The sequence below is a fragment of the Eptatretus burgeri genome, chromosome 14 (assembly GCF_056783735.1).
Source record: "Eptatretus burgeri isolate ZD-2024b chromosome 14, Ebu_testis_v1, whole genome shotgun sequence".
In the NCBI taxonomy this organism is placed as follows: Eukaryota; Metazoa; Chordata; class Myxini; order Myxiniformes; family Myxinidae; genus Eptatretus; species Eptatretus burgeri.
In genome coordinates, this window is record NC_140974.1 from 9884064 (window position 1) to 9901563 (window position 17500).

Consider the following 17500-nt stretch of genomic DNA (forward strand, 5'->3'; position numbering starts at 1 on the left):
GCTGTCCAGAGGTAACCTCCCGTCCGGACACGTCCGGAGAAGAACTCCCGTCCAAACATAAGCACCACCCGGACATGTCCAGAAACAAACAGCTCGGACACATCCGGAGCCAAGCTGTCCGGAGACAAACTCAGATCCAGACATGTCTGGAGCTAAACTCCCATCCAGACATAAACACCGCTCGGACATGTCGAAATATAAATACCATCCGGACTCCTCGTCCGGAGACAAAACCCGTCCAGACATAACCACCGTCCGGATATGTCCAGAGAGAGAGAGAGAGAGAGAGAGTAATAAGGGTGTGGGAGGAGGGTGCTGGACTGTATTGGGATGGGGCAGAGCAAGGATGGAAAAAGAGAAAGGGGTGGGAGTCGGGGAGTTAGCAAAGACATGTTATACTTTGGGAACAAAACACACACACACACACACACACACACACACACACACACACACACACACACACACACACACACACACACACACACACACACACACACACACACACACACACACGCTTGGCCGATATCAGCAATCGGCAGGTTGGAGTCAGTGTGATTACCGACTACAGTGCATACTGTATACAATCCAGTGGCTGAGTAGCTTTCACCGAAAGATAACATTGCATTTATATAGACATTTCAGGGATATGTTCACAAACAAATCTTTATAAACAGCTATGAGTGACAGGCAGAAAAAAAAATTTGGCTCGGTCATTTAGAACAATGGTTCTCAACCTGGGGTCACGAGATTGTTTTCGGGGGTCGCGGGAAGGTTGTCAAAACAAATAAACAAACAAATGTAAAATAAAGAAATTCATAAATATTTTTGGAAAATGATTTTTCAATTAAATCTCCCATACCAATGATATAATGTAGTCATTATGAACCAGATTTGAGCAGCAAGTGAAAAGAGATAGATAGATAGATAGATATAGAGATAGAGATAGAGAGCAGCACAGTGGCGGGTGCTGAAAGTCAATGTTAGCGCTACCTAACTACTGCAAGGTGGCTGAATATGGATCGGTGGCTTGTCAAAAAACGTCTGCCAGCTCAAGATGCGGACCAAAACGACACATGTGAAGGTGGGCCAACTGTTACAAGTTCAACTGAAAACGTAAGGCGCCGGCAGCAGATTTGGCCTCCAACAAGCGTCGGAAATATCAGACTGACTTTCTGCAGTACGGATTCACATGCCTAGCCAAAAATTAAGTGGAATATCCACAGTGTGTTCTGTGTTCAGAAGTGCTTGCTCACGAAAGCTTGAAACCAGTGAAATTGAAGAGACATTTACAAACCAAACACCCATCCTACATTGACAAACCATTAGATTTTTTTCGTCGTAAGGAGGGAGAACTACAGAGCCAAAAGACGACTGTACGTGAGCACTCTACAATCCCTGTCAAAGCCCTGTTGGCTTCATATGAAGTGGCATACCTGGTTGCTCAATCCAAAAAGCCCCATACTATTGCAGAGAGCCTGATCCACCCAGCAGCGATTGCAATGACCAGAGCTATGCATGGTGAAAAAATAGCTAGCACACTTGAGACTATTCCACTGACTCATGACACAATGGTGAGGCGCATTGGTGAAATGGCCAACGACATTAAAGAGCAGCTCATTGACCGAGTGAAGAAAAGTGGAAGATTTTCCCTCCAAATTGACGAAACAACGGATGTTTCCAGTGATGCACAGTTACTTGTTTTTGCAAGATACAGCTACGAGGGGAAAATGTACAAGGATATGTTGTTTTGCTCGACACTTGAAGGAACTTGCACTGATCGTGACATTTTTAACAAACTGGACAGTAAAATGCGCGAGGAGGGGCTAAGTTGGGAAAATTGCATCTCTGTGTGTACAGATGGAGCTGGCGCCATGCAGGGGACAAGAAGGGGACTGAAAGCTAAAGTTTTGGAAGTGGCGCCGCATGTCAAATTCACTCATTGTATTATTCAGAGAGGCCCTCGCCAGCAAGAACCTCAAGCCACAACTCCGCAATGTTTTCCAAACAGCAATTAAAGTGGTGAACTTCATCAAATCTCGTCCGGTGAATACCAGACTGTTTGCCACACTCTGCCAGGAAATGGGATCGGAACATGAATCTCTACTATTTCACACAGAGGTCAGATGGCTATCACGGGGGAAAGTTTTAACCAGACTGCTTGAACTGCGTGAGGAGGTTCGCATTTTCCTCTCAGATTGTGGCTCCCCCCTCGCTGACCACCTGACCGACCCCACATGTGTTACTGGCCTTGCATATCTGGCAGGCATATTTGATAAACTGAGCAGTCTAAACTTGTCCCTCCAAGGCCCAAAACACCAATGTCCTCACGCTTTCTGACAAGGTTACAGCGTTTACAAAGAAGCTTGAGCGGTAAAAAGCGCGAGTCGAAGAAGGCAGTGTGGAAATGTTCCCTGAGCTCGAGGACGTCATGGACAAATTTGACATAAGCATCCAAACAATAAAAGGACTTATTGCTACTCACCTCAGAAGCCTGCTTGGCCACTTCAATAGGTACTTCCCAAAAGACGACACCCCAGAGAGAAACGACTGGATACGCCAGCCTTTCATCACCTCATCTGCCCGACACCTGTCATCGGAGCTTGAGGATGCGCTCTTGGACCTCTCCTCTAACGCACATTAAAGACCGCTTTTCCCTCATCCACACTTAGTCCAGGAGCCAAATCTCATACAAGGCCTAGAAATATGAAAACGTAGCCCATCTAGTACTTATTTGTTTGACTCTTTTTCCAGCTTGAGACATACCTAAGGAACATATCCAGGCATGTTGTAGTCCTGGGTTGTGGTATAAGTAATTTGCTGTGAGGGTGGAAACATACCAGGGGAAAGTTGCTATTTAGCTTGTTTTGTGAAAGCAAGTTTTAGGATTTCTAGTGTTTTAGTGTATGTTTAGGATGCCAGAAATGGCTAATATATTATCAGTTATTAGCAAAAACTGATTTTATACATTTTCAATGGCTCTACAAAATTTGTCATGTTCAAATCAACTAGAAAACAGGGTTACTAAAGTTATTTTTGGGATACACACAGATGCGAAACAGTATCAAAATTGGATCCTCTTTTATTTTATCTTCTGAGACATGTGCATAAAAAAGATTCAATGCTATATGAATACAATGTTATTGTTCTTAGTTATTGGATAAGTTTGCATGAAATATATATATATATATATATATATATATATATATATATATATATATATATATATATATATATATATATATATATATATATATATGAAACATTTTCAGTTATCCATAGAATGAGAGATTGAAACATGGAACAGCTCAGGTAGAGGTTTTGAATAAAATCAGTCAATCCCATGAGACTCAAGAATTTCTGGTTTTGATCACAATTATTCATCAGTGTCAGAGTCAACAGTGGAATATACTTGGGTTTGGATGTTTTCACATTGTTCATCGGCCATACAAAAACAAGCTTCTGTACAGATTAAGCCATTTGCTTTGCATCGGCAAAAGTCATTCCGCCTACATGCAGACTTTTTGCATTTGCATGAAATGAGCTCGAGAATGGCAGTTGGTGCAGGTGCTTTTGACATGAGAAGTGGTTTTAGTATGCCACTGACAAACTTCCAACCGTGTCCAGCAAGTGATGGCAAGTTCTGAATGGCACAGAGTGATTTCTTCCAAATATATGCTTGAAAATTGGCCCTCTCAATATGATGCCGAAGACTGTTTGATGTTGGTGGCAAGTTCTCATTTTGTTTCCGCTTTTGGCAGAATAGGAAATATCTAGTATCATCAGCTGTATTGTAATCATTTTTGAAATACAGTGCACAAACCAACTTTTCACATGAAGCTTGACACAATGAAGACATTGAGATTCTCTCCAAGTAGAGACAAACATTGTTGATGCTCATCAGATGCCTTGAGCAAAATAAATCCTTTTTTCGTGCCAATTCCAGAGAAGGCACTGGTGCTGTCACATCCAGTCAATGCGTGGAATCCAGGAAGAGCAGCACACATGGATGGACCAAGATGATTTGCTATTGTTATTGGCTAATATATTATTGGCAAGTATTGGCAAGTAGCATAGCTTCTCTTTTGTACCAGTTCTGAACCACAGTTCAGGACAATGCATGGATGAAAAGAAGTCGGCACTTAATACTGCCACATCTGTATCTGGTTATTGTATAACCACTCTATCATGATCCTGAGAGGCATGAAAGGCATGCAACATCATGCGTGTATCTGACTTTTTGAGCATACTTTGGCAGATGCATTAATGACATCCTGTAATGATATATCACTGGAATAAACAAGCTCGGGTTTTGAAGGATTTGGCTGCTGGTGAATACTGTTTTTCCGTAATACTGTTCACAAACAAACAAACAAACAGATAGGTGAAAACAGTAACCTCCGTCCATCTTCGATGGCGGAGGTTAATTAGGTGGCCTTTCAGGAGAAGGTGGTGGCTCATGAGAGGGACCTCTCGATAGGTTTCACTGTATTAGCAATACATTTTACAGATTATCATAAACATAATATAAAAAGAGGATACAAGATCATTGCAATTTATATTTCAGGAGGATACAATTTCTATTTCAGGAGGATAAATCCAACTTTAGTACAATTAACCACTCAATATTGTCATACAAACTTGTTTTCTGGTTGAAGTGCACATGATGAATATGGTTGTGGTTGGAAAATCATTGGAAAATGTGTGTTTTTGGTTCATGCTATTATTTTATGATATATTAACCACCATGGATACACATATATCAGCTAACACATGGATAAAAAGATTAAACTCCTAAAATTGGCTTTAGCGAAAATGCATACAATTGTCACCTCCACTTGGTATGTTTTAACCCATTTTGCAAATTACTTATACCACAATTCATGACTACAACAGGCCTGGGGAGGTTGCTAAGGTACTTTTCAATCTGAAAAAAACTGGGTAATCCCTTGAAAACAAATAGGTACAGTATTAGCGTTGGAGATAACAGGTACGTCATGTCTACCAGTGATCTTTTTCACAATCTGGTCTGTGGAAATTGATCAAGACAAAATTGATTGACCACATTATATTACTAATCTTACAATAAAAATTATTAATATAGTGAAACCTCTTTTGAGAAGTCATCCAAAACGTCACAAAAGACTGACTTTACAGAAGGGGTGATCTCTCATGATCAGTCTGTTTTCATGAAAAAGTGCCAGTATAGCCAAAATTAGGTGGCCTTTCAGGAGAAGGTGGTGGCTCATGAAAAGGACCTCTCAATAGGTTTCACTGTATTCGCAATACATTTTACAGATTATCATAAACATAATATAAAAAGAGGATATATAAGATCATTGCAATTTATATTTCAGGAGGATACAATTTCTATTTCAGGAGGATAAATCCAACTTTAGTACAATTAACCGCTCATGAATATTGCCATACAAACTTGTTTTCTGGTTGAAGTGCACATGATGAATATGGTTGTGGTTGGAAAATCATTGGAAAATGTGTGTTTTTGGTTCATGCTATTATTTTATGATATTGTTGTGAATTCTCGCCCGCCGGCGTGCGGACAGCCGCTTTTAGCTGAATCGTGGCCATACGCCCACCGGACGAACAATTCAGTCGCGGCCTTCCGGATCAATCCCCGAAATCCAGCCACGGGTGTGTTCTTAACCACACCACAACCTTGTCCGCACTCTACCCGTGCCACAGGGTCTGATCGCCAAATCTTCGATTTACATAATTATTTGCATGGGTAGATTACCGAGAGATTGCACCTCAACAGGACCGCTTGGAAACGAGCTTCAGCCTTTTGGGATAACCGAGCGGGGTATTATCGCGCAGTCCCGTTGGACCCGATTCTATTATCGGTTATTTAAAAATCAACCATATCCCGAGTGCAAGATGGCAGTTCAACTGGGGAAAGAGGACACGACGAGCAGGTTAACATTTAAACAAGCACATTTATTACACACGTATGCAGTCAGGTATTCATGCAAGAAAAGCACGTATTCAAGCATGCACATATACAATTATACAGCCAACAAAAACAATGCAAAGGAACTACAACCATTTATTTATTATGTACAGTCACTTATCACAGTGCGACTTAACGGACTCGGCGCCACAACTTTCATCCAAAGAAAAGCAAGGAAAAACCCCCTCACAGACAAGGGGGTAGACTGGACCCCTTGGGGTCTTTATACCACGGAGCCGTGTAGACCGCAGAGGCTCCGCGAGACCAGGCTGGCTACCTGGTCCCTCGTGGTGATTCGCTAGGGCGATCCTCGATGTCCCCTTTCCAGCGACCCACAGTTAGGCACAGTCTGACAGGCCGCGCGCCTTGGCTCCGCGGCGCCCCAATCTCTCCAGCTCCTTCCCGACTGCAGAGGCTCCAGTCTCCAGGCTCCAGCTCACAGCGCGACTCCACACGACTGCCCACAACTCCGACACGACCCTCCGACACTCTCTTTATACCCACGGCGCGTCGCCCCTCCCTACTTCCAGCATGCGTGGGAAACTTCCTGAAGCAGGGCGTTTTCCTCGCCGAATCGGGGTTTTTCGTTTACTTGCTCCTTTTACCGATCGTTGCTTTCTTTTCCGCACGTGTTTGCCGTTGGGGGGGGGAGGGGTGAGGCCGTCGTCCGTTCTCCCCCGATGAAGGCCAGGCTTCTCGCAACCGTGCTAAGGTGGCAACGGGAGGGGGGGTGGTTACGGTGGTCGTTGTCATGGTGGCGTGGCTGGGGTTATGGTGCTGTGGCTGGCGTTTTGGTGGCATGAGGGTGGTGTGGCTGGCGTTTGTGGTGGTCGTGAAGGTGGTGTGGTTGGGCGGTGGTGGTTAAGGTGGTTGTTGTGAAGGCGGCTGTTCGTTGTCTGTGGGGATATTGGCGGTTGACGAGAAGGTGGTCGTGGTGATCGTGGTTGTTGTAGTTGGTAGCGCTTTATGGTGGTAGCAATGGCGGTCGGTCCAAAAATAACGATAGTAAAAGAAAAACGGCTACCTCAAAGATCACAGCCCGGGTTACACGAATAATTCCCTTTAGACAACGGTGGGGAAATCTATCTGAACACAGACTTATCGGCATAACTGATCTAAGGACCTCTATGGTGCTCTGCGAATTTCCACAGCCGTAACAATATATTAACCACCTTGGATACACATATATCAGCTAACACATGTATAAAAACATTAAAACTCCTAAAATTGGCTTTAGCGAAAATGCATACAATTGTCACCTCCACTTGGTATGTTTTAACCTATTTTGCAAATTATTTATACCACAATTCATGACTACAACAGGCCTGGGTAGGTTGCTAAGGTATTTTTCAATCTGAAAAAAAAGACAAGACAAATAAGTACTGTATGGGATACGTCATCATGTTGGACCTGGGTATTGCTCCTGGACTAACTGGAGGAACTCTGGCTGTCAGTGGCTGCAGAATACCCAGGACTATCAAAGGCTGCAATTGATATACTTATTCCATTTGGATCTTCATACCTTTGTGAGAAGACCTTTTCCTCACTGACATTTATCAAGAACAAATACAGATCACGGCTCATTAGAGTTGAGGATGATCTTCGTGTTGCAGTCTCCAGCTTAAAACCAAGAATACAGTTGCTTTGTTCAAAGAAACAGGGCCAGCCATCCCACTAACATGAGTAAGTGAATACTATCTGACAATACAAGCCTGTGCCTTTACAGATGTAACTGTTAAAAAAAAAAGAATTATTGTGTTATTGTGTTCAATAATTGTGTCAGTATTATCTGAATTATTGTGTTCAATTATTTGAGTCAGTATTATCTGAATTATTGTGTTCAATCTGAAAAAAATGAAACTGAAAACCCATTGAAAATCGTTTTTATAAAGTGGAAAATGCAAAATGAGATGAATGATAATAGGCTACAAGCCTACAACAGGCATAACTGTTATAAGAACTGTGAATGAATTGAGAATAATAAGCCTGTAGAGACACTGAAAGGTATTTGCACTGTGCTTAAAGCTGTTTTGCAGGCCCAGCTATATGAGAATGAATGATAGCCTATTGCCATCAGCTTGTAAAGCAGTCCTGTTGCCTCCTTCACAATGAGTTGTGCTGTCAGATCTTGAATAGAATTTAAAACTGTACTTAAAGCCAAATTGATTTAGTTTTTGTTTTGTTGTTTTGTATATTTTTGGTCAGTAATGCAAGGTTTGTGTACGTCTGATAGCTGTCATGTGTGATAGTCACCTCTGTCTGCAGCAGAGGGTCACTCAATCTTCCAGTCTGTGTCCCGTGCATAAATAGGCTACATACCGCTCTTTGCAATTACAGAAGTCTTTTTATTCCTGCGCTTTCGAAGAAAAGCGGGAATATTGTGATTGGCTCCGCCGTCCGTCCGTCCATCCGTCTATCTTAACCTGTAACTCCTCCTACACCGTTTGAAACACGAACTTGAAACTTTGGGACATAGTAGATATTTGTATGGGGAAGTGCACAACAATTTCGGATTTTTCATATGACCCTTAGGGGCCGGGCCAGAGGGGTTGGGGTCATGGGGGTCAATTAGAAGAAAAAAAATTGTCTTCTAGCTTTTTAATTAAACATATTCATGAGATACATTTAACAACATTTTTTTAAACACATGATGATCAGAGGGTGCTTGGGGGGTAGGGGGTGCTTAGCAGATAGGGGGTCAAAATAGCTCCTCCTACACCGTTTGAGATAGGAACTTGAAACTTTGGGACATAGTAGATATATGTATGGGGAAGTGCACAACATTGTGGGATTTTTTAAAGTATATTTACCATTATACATGGTAAATTATTTTATAAAGAACTTACTTATGTGGCCCCCATGAGTGACAAACAGTCACAGGTTTTACTGTATTTATCTAATTGATATTATACACAGTTCATTCCTATGATTAAATTGATGCACAGTTCTATATTGCCTGACAGTGTTAAATTAATGTTCCATGAAATGTTGACATGCTTGCAATGACTTCTGATTTAGTTAACATAGTAAGTCTTTGGTCATAAAACACATCAAATAGAAAAGAATAGTCAATCCATTTTGCAAAATAAAATTTCACCTCGGGTTAATGGGACAAAGCAGTGCACGCGGGAATATGCGAAGGTGTGCCATCGACAACGTAGTTCTAGTTTATGAATGTGGATGGCTGTTTTTACTGTGTTATACATCAGAGTGTAAATAATTAATTTGTGATGCCAGTTTAGTTTAGTTTAGTTCTGTTTCGTTTTAACAGCTGGCAGTACCTAGGCGTTGACCAATGTGCTCCAGGCACTGTGGATTTTTTTATGCGCTCCGTGATGTCACTGCAGTGTGTTTCAAGTGTGAGTCAGGAGGGGGGTCGCGAACCCCAACTTAAATTTTTTGGGGGGTCGCGGCTCCAAGAGGTTGAGAACCACTGATTTAGAAAACACGTTAACACAGCAAACAGCTTGGAAATTGCGTGTTATTTCACAACAACTTGCTCACGGTGACGGAGCACGAACCACTCGCTCAGGATGATGGAGCATGAACCACTCGCTCAGGATGACGGAGCACAAACCACTCGCTCAGGACGACGGAGCACGAACCACTCGCTCAGGACGACAGAGCACGAGCCACTCGCTCACGATGACGGAGCACGAACCACTCGCTCACGATGACGGAGCACGAACCACTCGCTCATGATGACTAAGCACGAACCACTCGCTCACGATGACGGAGCATGAACCACTCGCTCAGGATGACAGAGCACGAGCCACTCACTCACGATGACGGAGCACGAACAACTCGCTCACGATGACAGAGCACGAACCACTCGCTCACGATGACAGAGCACGAACCACTCGCTCACGATGACAGAGCACGAACCACTCGCTCACGATGACAGAGCACGAACCACTCGCTCACGATGACAGAGCACGAACCACTCGCTCACGATGACGGAGCACGAGTCACTCGCTCACGATGACGGAGCACGAACCACTCGCTCACGATGACGGAGTACGAACCACTCACTCACGATGATGGAGCAGGAACCACTCATTAACGATGACGGGGCATGAACCACTCGCTCTGAATGGTGTGGCGCGGTGCAGCAAAAGCAACCGCAGTGAGTCAACGATTCACTCAGAATGACGTAGCGTGGTACCACTATCGAGTATCGAGTGTTCGGCAAGTTGCTTAAGCACTCAGGCAAGCACTCCAATTAAATGGTTGATAAGGAATGACTGGCCAAGCTGTGGCTGCATATCATAAAGTATTCCTTTAACTTTAAAGCCGCGTCCGCATCAGTTAAAGAAATTCAATGAATTTGTTCAAATAATGACTTTATCGACAAAAGAGTTGCAGTTTAATGTTGAACAACCCTGGAGACATTACAAAATTTAATCGCCCGTGATATTAACATTACAGATAATCCGCCATCTTGCCTGATCGTCTGTGCACGCACGCATCACGTGGTACATCGCCCGCGGTCCACGTAAACTTTATAACCTTATTTTAAAATGTCCCTTTTTCACCAGATTTACTTCGATTCCTTGAAGAGCACCTCATGAAACCTACAAAAATATAGACAAAGATTTATCAGATGCTATGGATAAGGTGGTCAAGCAGTGAATACATTAAATCATAGAGCTCAATGAAACTGGTTAATTTTGGTATGTTCCTAAATTTTTTGTTTCCTCAATATAATTCTCCAAACAGAAGAAAAATATAAGTTTAATGCTTTGGAAATGTCATTTTCTTGTGTATGTTTGGAGGAGAGGAGGTAACATAACCTTGCTTGCTTAAAGTAAATAGGTATATTGGCTTAGTTACAAGACTTGTTATTTCTTTAAATTATCAGATTTCACTCCAGATTTTGACATTTGTTTCGTCCGGACGATATCCGATCCTCAATAATATTTCGATGATCAACTTTAATTAGTCCTTGAGAGTAGATTGTGGAAAATCGTATCATATAATGCATGAAATCGCTCCAAGCTCCTAATTTGAAAACTATAGTACTTACAAAAGCGATGTATACAGCAATCCGTAGCTATGATGAAATATATTCGATAATATGAGTGAGGAAAGTGAGAAAGAAAAAAATTTTCGTTAAGAAATCGTTGTGGCCTGTTCCAAATCAAAGCATGATTGAGCAGGCCAAAAAACATGGTGGCTTCAGACCCCAGCGAGGTTACCTAAGATACGCCTTAAGACCCCATAAAGAGCGATGACCAAGGATGCGCCTGATAAAGGATATGAATAAATAAGGCTGTTAATTATCTTCAAAAGGGGTGTTTTTTAACACCCAATTTAACTCATGCACTTCCTTGGAGTTTCCTTAACATGCATACAAAGTTTCAAGCTGCGAGGTTTCATGGTTTTGGAGTTTTGGAGGAAACACACACACTGCCATTTATTAGTATCGATTATAATACGTGCATTTCCTTGAGCACATATCCTGTGAAAAGGATAGCACAATGGCAACGTACAATGAACATCATATTCTCCTTTTCATTGTCCGGCATGGACAAAGCCAAAAGCATGGCGAAGCAATTCGTTCTCTCTGCCCGTTTGCAGATGTTCGTCTATGATCGAGGAAAAACTTCATTTCAATTGAATTTTATTTAAGTTTGAACAATGCATAACAAACCTGCAGTTCAGCAATACTTTGGCTCTGAATTTGGCAAATTGGACGTAATTTCTTCCCGACCACAGATGCGCAACAGAGGAGTAAGGTAAAGATTTTAGTCTACTTGTCTGGCAGTCCAACAATATTGAAAATCATTCCAAAAAGGAAACTTACTGTTTTTAGGGACATCATAAAGAACACGAACATAGCTGTCACTGAACATAGTGAACATAGTCACTCATGGCTGAGTACCAGTGTACCGGGCCGGTGTATACCCTGGTTAGAATAGGTGTACCAGATCCCTGTGTCGTAAGAGGTGACCAGGGTTGCGTCAGGAAGGGCATCCGGCATAAAACCTGTGCCAAATCATAATGCGGATCATAACGGATGATCGATCCGCTGTGGCGACCCCTAACGGGAGCAGCCTAAAGAAGAAGAATAAGATAAAGAACACGAACAACAAGCAAGAGGAAGTCATGTGACATGTAAAATGTGAAATAATGAAGTTGAAAAGTCACTGCATCAACGACGTTAAACTTCTGGAAAAAATAAAAATAAAAAAGTTTGTTTTGTTTTCCCACAGCCTTTAAAAGAGTTTTATTTAAATCAAATTATATACTTGAAAACTTTAGAACACAAACAAGTCTGAAGACGACGATAGTTCACGAGCGGTATTTGACGATGTAGATTGTTTCAGAAGTCAAGGATGAGACAATGTGATAATGTTTGACCAAGTTATAAAAATGATCAACATGATGTGGTACGAGTGACAGGTTATTAGCTGCAAAATGTCGAAAACCCGGTTTCGTTCAACAACTTTAAAAATTTGACCTTTGCATAACTTTTAAAGGTCACAAAACAATGTTGTGGACATTAAAATAAGGAAACAGGATATGTGCTATAGCTTATTGGAGTTAGTTCGTCGAAGAAGGTCGAAAACCCGGTTCGATTCCCACAACTTTGAAAATTTGACCTTTGTGAACTTTAAAGGTCAAAGGTCAAGGATAATGACCTTTGGTGCAAAACTTCCTCTGGAACATTCCAATAACAATATAACGTCATATAGGCTATATGGCATTTCGCACTCCTCAGATTATCCATACTTTGATGAAATCAGTGTAAAAACAAACTTGAAGGGGGAGCCACGGGCAAGGTGTTCGAGATAGAGCAAAATGGTTTCAAGACTTTAGGTGGGGAATGACCTCAAGATTATGCATAAAAAATATTGTCATCCGAGCTCTCTAAGTTTGGGCGGTCGTATATTTATGTCAAAATTTGCAATTTTCTAAGTTCGTGACCTTGTGACCTTGACCTTGGGACGAAAATGAAAAATCTAGCTCCGTGGGGCTATGCAGGTGCCATTGGGCTAACCAAATACCGAAACCCCTGTCAGATTCGACAAACCCCCTAGCAGAAGATGCATACTGACATCGGCTACCCCCTAAAAACACATGTTTTTGGGTGTGGCTCTGCCCATAATGGGCGCACCATGCTCATTCTCAGGAAAACACAACTACATCATGATATAAACCTCCCACCAAAATTTTATCAGGATCGGATCAAAACCCACGGAGCTATGATTGGGACAGACAGACAGATAGACACAAACACACACACACAACAATAACGAATATCATGGTCACTTATTTTTTTCGTGAAAATATTTTTTCGTGAACCAATAGCTCACTTGGTACTTCTAAAAACCTGCAGTTTAGCAATCGGTAGACAAAATATTACGCAGTTTTACATCACCTCGACCAATCATATTTCCCACTCATGTTCTCAGCTTTGTGGAACATCGAGATTCAGACCAAATTGTGGCTCGCAGAAAATATAGATCATGCTCGGAAATGTCAAACAAGAGTTTAAAAGACCTTTCCCCTGTCCCGTTTGATCAAGACCACGCGGGGTAAGGTGTTCTATGAACTCTCCAGTGTATAATAAATCTGTAATTACAAATAATAATAATAATAAGAGGAAGAAGAATAATAATAGTAATACCATTCGTTTCGCGCCATAAAGGCACATTGGGCTGCCGAGGCAGTTTCATCGGCAAGAACAGTCCTGGACGGATCACCACTCCGACACAGGTCACCCCAAATGATCATTGCTCCAGTACGCTGGTACTCATTTCACTGACATCAGAAGGATGACAGGCTGAGTTAGCCCCACCTGCTGTTAATTCAACGGAAGACAGGGGCTTGAACTCAGGACGAAATACAGAAGTTTTATTCACACTCACGCACAATATCCATTTTTGAAAGTAAATTTGGGGGGGGGGGCAGGGAGAAATGCACACAAAGGTGAAGATTCACCTAATAGCCTCGTACCAGCCCTGCCTGTCCGCCTGCCTGTGAAACACCAGGATGACAGTATATCGCTCAAGCTGGGTCGACATTCAAACCCAGGCTGGACAGCTAAAAGGTGAGTGCACATACCTGACTATCCAGGCAGCAGGTCCGACTTCCAAATTGCAATGACAGTACTGCACATAACATGTAATCAACAATAACGAAATTTAAAAATGAAATAAAAACACTAAAGACGCAGAACATACTTGGCCCCCCAACACCTGAAAGTACTCAACACATATCGGTCCTTGGCACCTTTCTTACCTTTCAAAACCATCATCATCAGAACCTGTGATTATAGTGAAGTCCACATCAGCCCATTCGTATTCATAAACTCCTTCCTGCATCTTTATGCTCTCAATTTCACTCTCCAAACTTTTTCCTCAATGATCACCTGGCTGTGCAGGTGTCCCCCCCCCACCCCCCGTCCTCGTGAGACGCAACACCTACACCATGTGTATTACAAAAGTGGAACCACGACACGGGACTGTTCACCACTAAAACTGGAGGACATTCTAGGGAACTGCGGTGCAAGGACAGATAAAAGTAAACAATCGTCTTTGGACGGAGTTCCCTGCACACACTTCAGGAATCGTTCACGGCGACGTGGAACGGCCACTCGCGAATAAACGTGGCACAGGACGAGTTGCGGAAACAAATAGAAATGTCCGGCAACGCAAAAACAGCCGGGACAACGAAGGGGATGACCCTGGGTTAGGGTGGGTGTTTAAACACGACCCTTTATTGTCCCAACGACCTCCAGACGGGACGCAACAGGGTCAAGCATCAAGGTGTGGAGGCCGAACACGTCTCTACACCGGATTAACTCCTAGTCGAGGCCTTAAACCGTTAACTAGCGACCGAGCAGAGCAGAGTTAAGGGAGCTCCGGCCTTCAAAGTCTCATGGCCTACACATGGCCGACGACGCAAGGCCGAGCTGTGTTTCCGGATGTTCGCGAAACACGACGAACGAATAAGTCGAAAACTCGGGGGGGAAACGGAACGAGGAATGGGGGAGACGTGGGTGAGGGGCACAGGATGAGAGAGGGAGAGAGGAGCGGGAGGGAAGACGTGCCACAGACTAGCCGACAAGAGGCCTGAGGTAGGCCCAAATAAATGTCCGTCAACCCTACCTGGGGACTGGTCGCCACCTCGGAAGGTTCTTGTAGCGACTACATGCTCGTGTGACTGGGCCGAGGGAGCAGGACGACTGGGGGTTGGGGGTTGGGGGTTGGGGGTTGGGGGGGAGCTAAAAGTGGAGCGAAGAGGAAGAAGGAAAGGGAATGTCGGGGTCTGGGCCTGAGTACATCACGTGACGCGGAATCCTGCCCACCCCCTGCTCCCCCTCTCCCGACTCTCTCACGCTCATTGTTTTCCTTTGGATTTTCCAACCGCGGAGCGAATCTCGGTTTCGTCCGACTCTCCAGACTCTCCTCCCACTCCTCATGTCCTTCGGTGATTAAAACGAGTTTTCAGGGATTTGTTTATAAACAGACGGCGAAGTAAAAGTTAAATTCTCTTCCGATTCCATCAAAGTGTCCGAGCGGGATTCGAACCCGCGGACGTTTGTCAATGAGAGAGAAGAGGAAACTCCGTTTCTTCGTTTCGACAACTTCTCCCAACCACGAGGGACGTCTCGTTCGAGTCCTTTTAACACACACCACACGTGGTGTGAATGTCCGGGACAACTGTCTCCGAACCACAACGATTTCAATGAAGTTCCAACACGAACGGGATTCCACGGGATTCTGGAGTTGTGACGTCATTTTTACAGGGTGGGGGGGGACCACCCTGTAAAACCACCGTTACTGTCATCTGGAACCCAGTGTGGTGTGAGGTGGTGTGGGGTGGGGTGGTGTGGTGTAGTGTGGTGTGGTGTGGTGTCGTGTGGTGTGGTGTGGTGTAGTGTAGTATGGTGTGGTGTAGTGTAGTGTGGTGTAGTGTAGTATGGTGTAGTGTAGTGTAGTGTGGTGTAGTATGGTGTAGTGTGGTGTAGTGTAGTGTAGTGTGTTGTGGTGTAGTGTAGTGTGGTGTAGTGTAGTATGGTGTAGTGTAGTGTGGTGTAGTGTAGTGTAGTGTGGTGTAGTGTAGTATGGTGTAGTGTAGTGTAGTGTGGTGTAGTGTAGTGTAGTGTAGTGTGGTGTAGTGTAGTATGGTGTGGTGTAGTGTGGTGTAGTGTAGTGTGGTGTAGTGTAGTATGGTGTGGTGTAGTGCAGTGTAGTGTGGTGCAGTGTAGTGTGGTGTAGTGGAGTATGGTGTGGTGTAGTGTGGTGTAGTGTAGTGTGGTGTAGTGTAGTATGGTGTAGTGTGGTGTGGTGTGGTGTGGTGTAGTGTAGTGTGGTGTAGTGTAGTATGGTGTAGTGTAGTGTGGTGTAGTGTGGTGTAGTGTGGTGTGGTGTAGTGTAGTGTGTTGTGGTGTAGTGTAGTGTGGTGTAGTGTAGTATGGTGTAGTGTAGTGTAGTGTGGTGTAGTGTAGTGTAGTGTGGTGTAGTGTAGTATGGTGTGGTGTAGTGTGGTGTAGTGTAGTGTGGTGTAGTGTAGTATGGTGTGGTGTAGTGTAGTGTGGTGTAGTGTAGTGTAGTGTGGTGTAGTGTAGTGTGGTGTAGTGTAGTATGGTGTGGTGTAGTGTGGTGTAGTGTAGTGTGGTGTAGTGTAGTGTAGTGTGGTGTAGTGTAGTATGGTGTGGTGTAGTGTGGTGTAGTGTAGTGTGGTGTAGTGTAGTATGGTGTGGTGTAGTGTAGTGTGGTGTAGTGTAGTGTGGTGTAGTGTAGTATGGTGTAGTGTGGTGTAGTGTGGTGTAGTGTGGTGTGGTGTAGTGTGGTGTAGTGTAGTGTGGTGTAGTGTAGTATGGTGTAGTGTAGTGGTGTAGTGTAGTGTAGTGTGGTGTAGTGTAGTATGGTGTGGTGTAGTGTAGTGCAGTGTAGTGTAGTGTAGTGTGGTGTAGTGTAGTATGGTGTGGTGTAGTGTAGTGTAGTGTGGTGTAGTGTAGTATGGTGTGGTGTAGTGTGGTGTAGTGTAGTATGGTGTGGTGTAGTGTGGTGTAGTGTAGTGTGGTGTAGTGTAGTGTAGTGTGGTGTAGTGTCGTATGGTGTGGTGTAGTGTGGTGTAGTGTAGTGTGGTGTAGTGTAGTATGGTGTGGTGTAGTGTAGTGTGGTGTAGTGTAGTATGGTGTAGTGTGGTGTAGTGTAGTATGGTGTAGTGTGGTGTGGTGTGGTGTGGTGTAGTGTGGTGTAGTGTAGTGTGGTGTAGTGTAGTATGGTGTAGTGTAGTGGTGTAGTGTAGTGTAGTGTGGTGTAGTGTAGTATGGTGTGGTGTAGTGTAGTGCAGTGTAGTGTAGTGTAGTGTGGTGTAGTGTAGTATGGTGTGGTGTAGTGTAGTGTAGTGTGGTGTAGTGTAGTATGGTGTGGTGTAGTGCGGTGTAGTGTAGTGTGGTGTAGTGTGGTGTAGTGTGGTGTGGTGTAGTGTAGTGTGGTGTAGTGTAGTATGGTGTAGTGTAGTGTGGTGTAGTGTAGTATGGTGTGGTGTAGTGTAGTGTGGTGTAGTGTAGTGTAG

At 43.6% G+C, this 17500-nt stretch overlaps 1 protein-coding gene and 1 long non-coding RNA gene across 6 annotated transcripts in view; one reads left to right on the top strand and one right to left on the bottom strand.

Annotated features, from left to right (window-relative positions):
* Positions 1-15246, bottom strand: part of LOC147012629 (death-inducer obliterator 1-like) — a 135655-nt gene extending 120409 nt beyond the window's left edge. For 2 of the 5 annotated variants that reach the window (XM_085853647.1, XM_085853646.1), the window contains exon 1: positions 15082-15246. The gene's annotated coding sequence lies outside the window, so the exon portion shown is untranslated. The remainder of the gene's footprint in view (positions 1-15081) is intronic. The other 3 variants (XM_085853644.1, XM_085853652.1, XM_085853651.1) reach the window with 3 other exon arrangements.
* LOC147012630 (uncharacterized) overlaps positions 1-17500 on the top strand; it is a 27286-nt gene that overhangs the window by 3324 nt on the left and 6462 nt on the right. The window contains exon 2 of the long non-coding RNA XR_015051014.1: positions 7420-7648. This is a non-coding gene — a long non-coding RNA (uncharacterized LOC147012630). The remainder of the gene's footprint in view (positions 1-7419; positions 7649-17500) is intronic.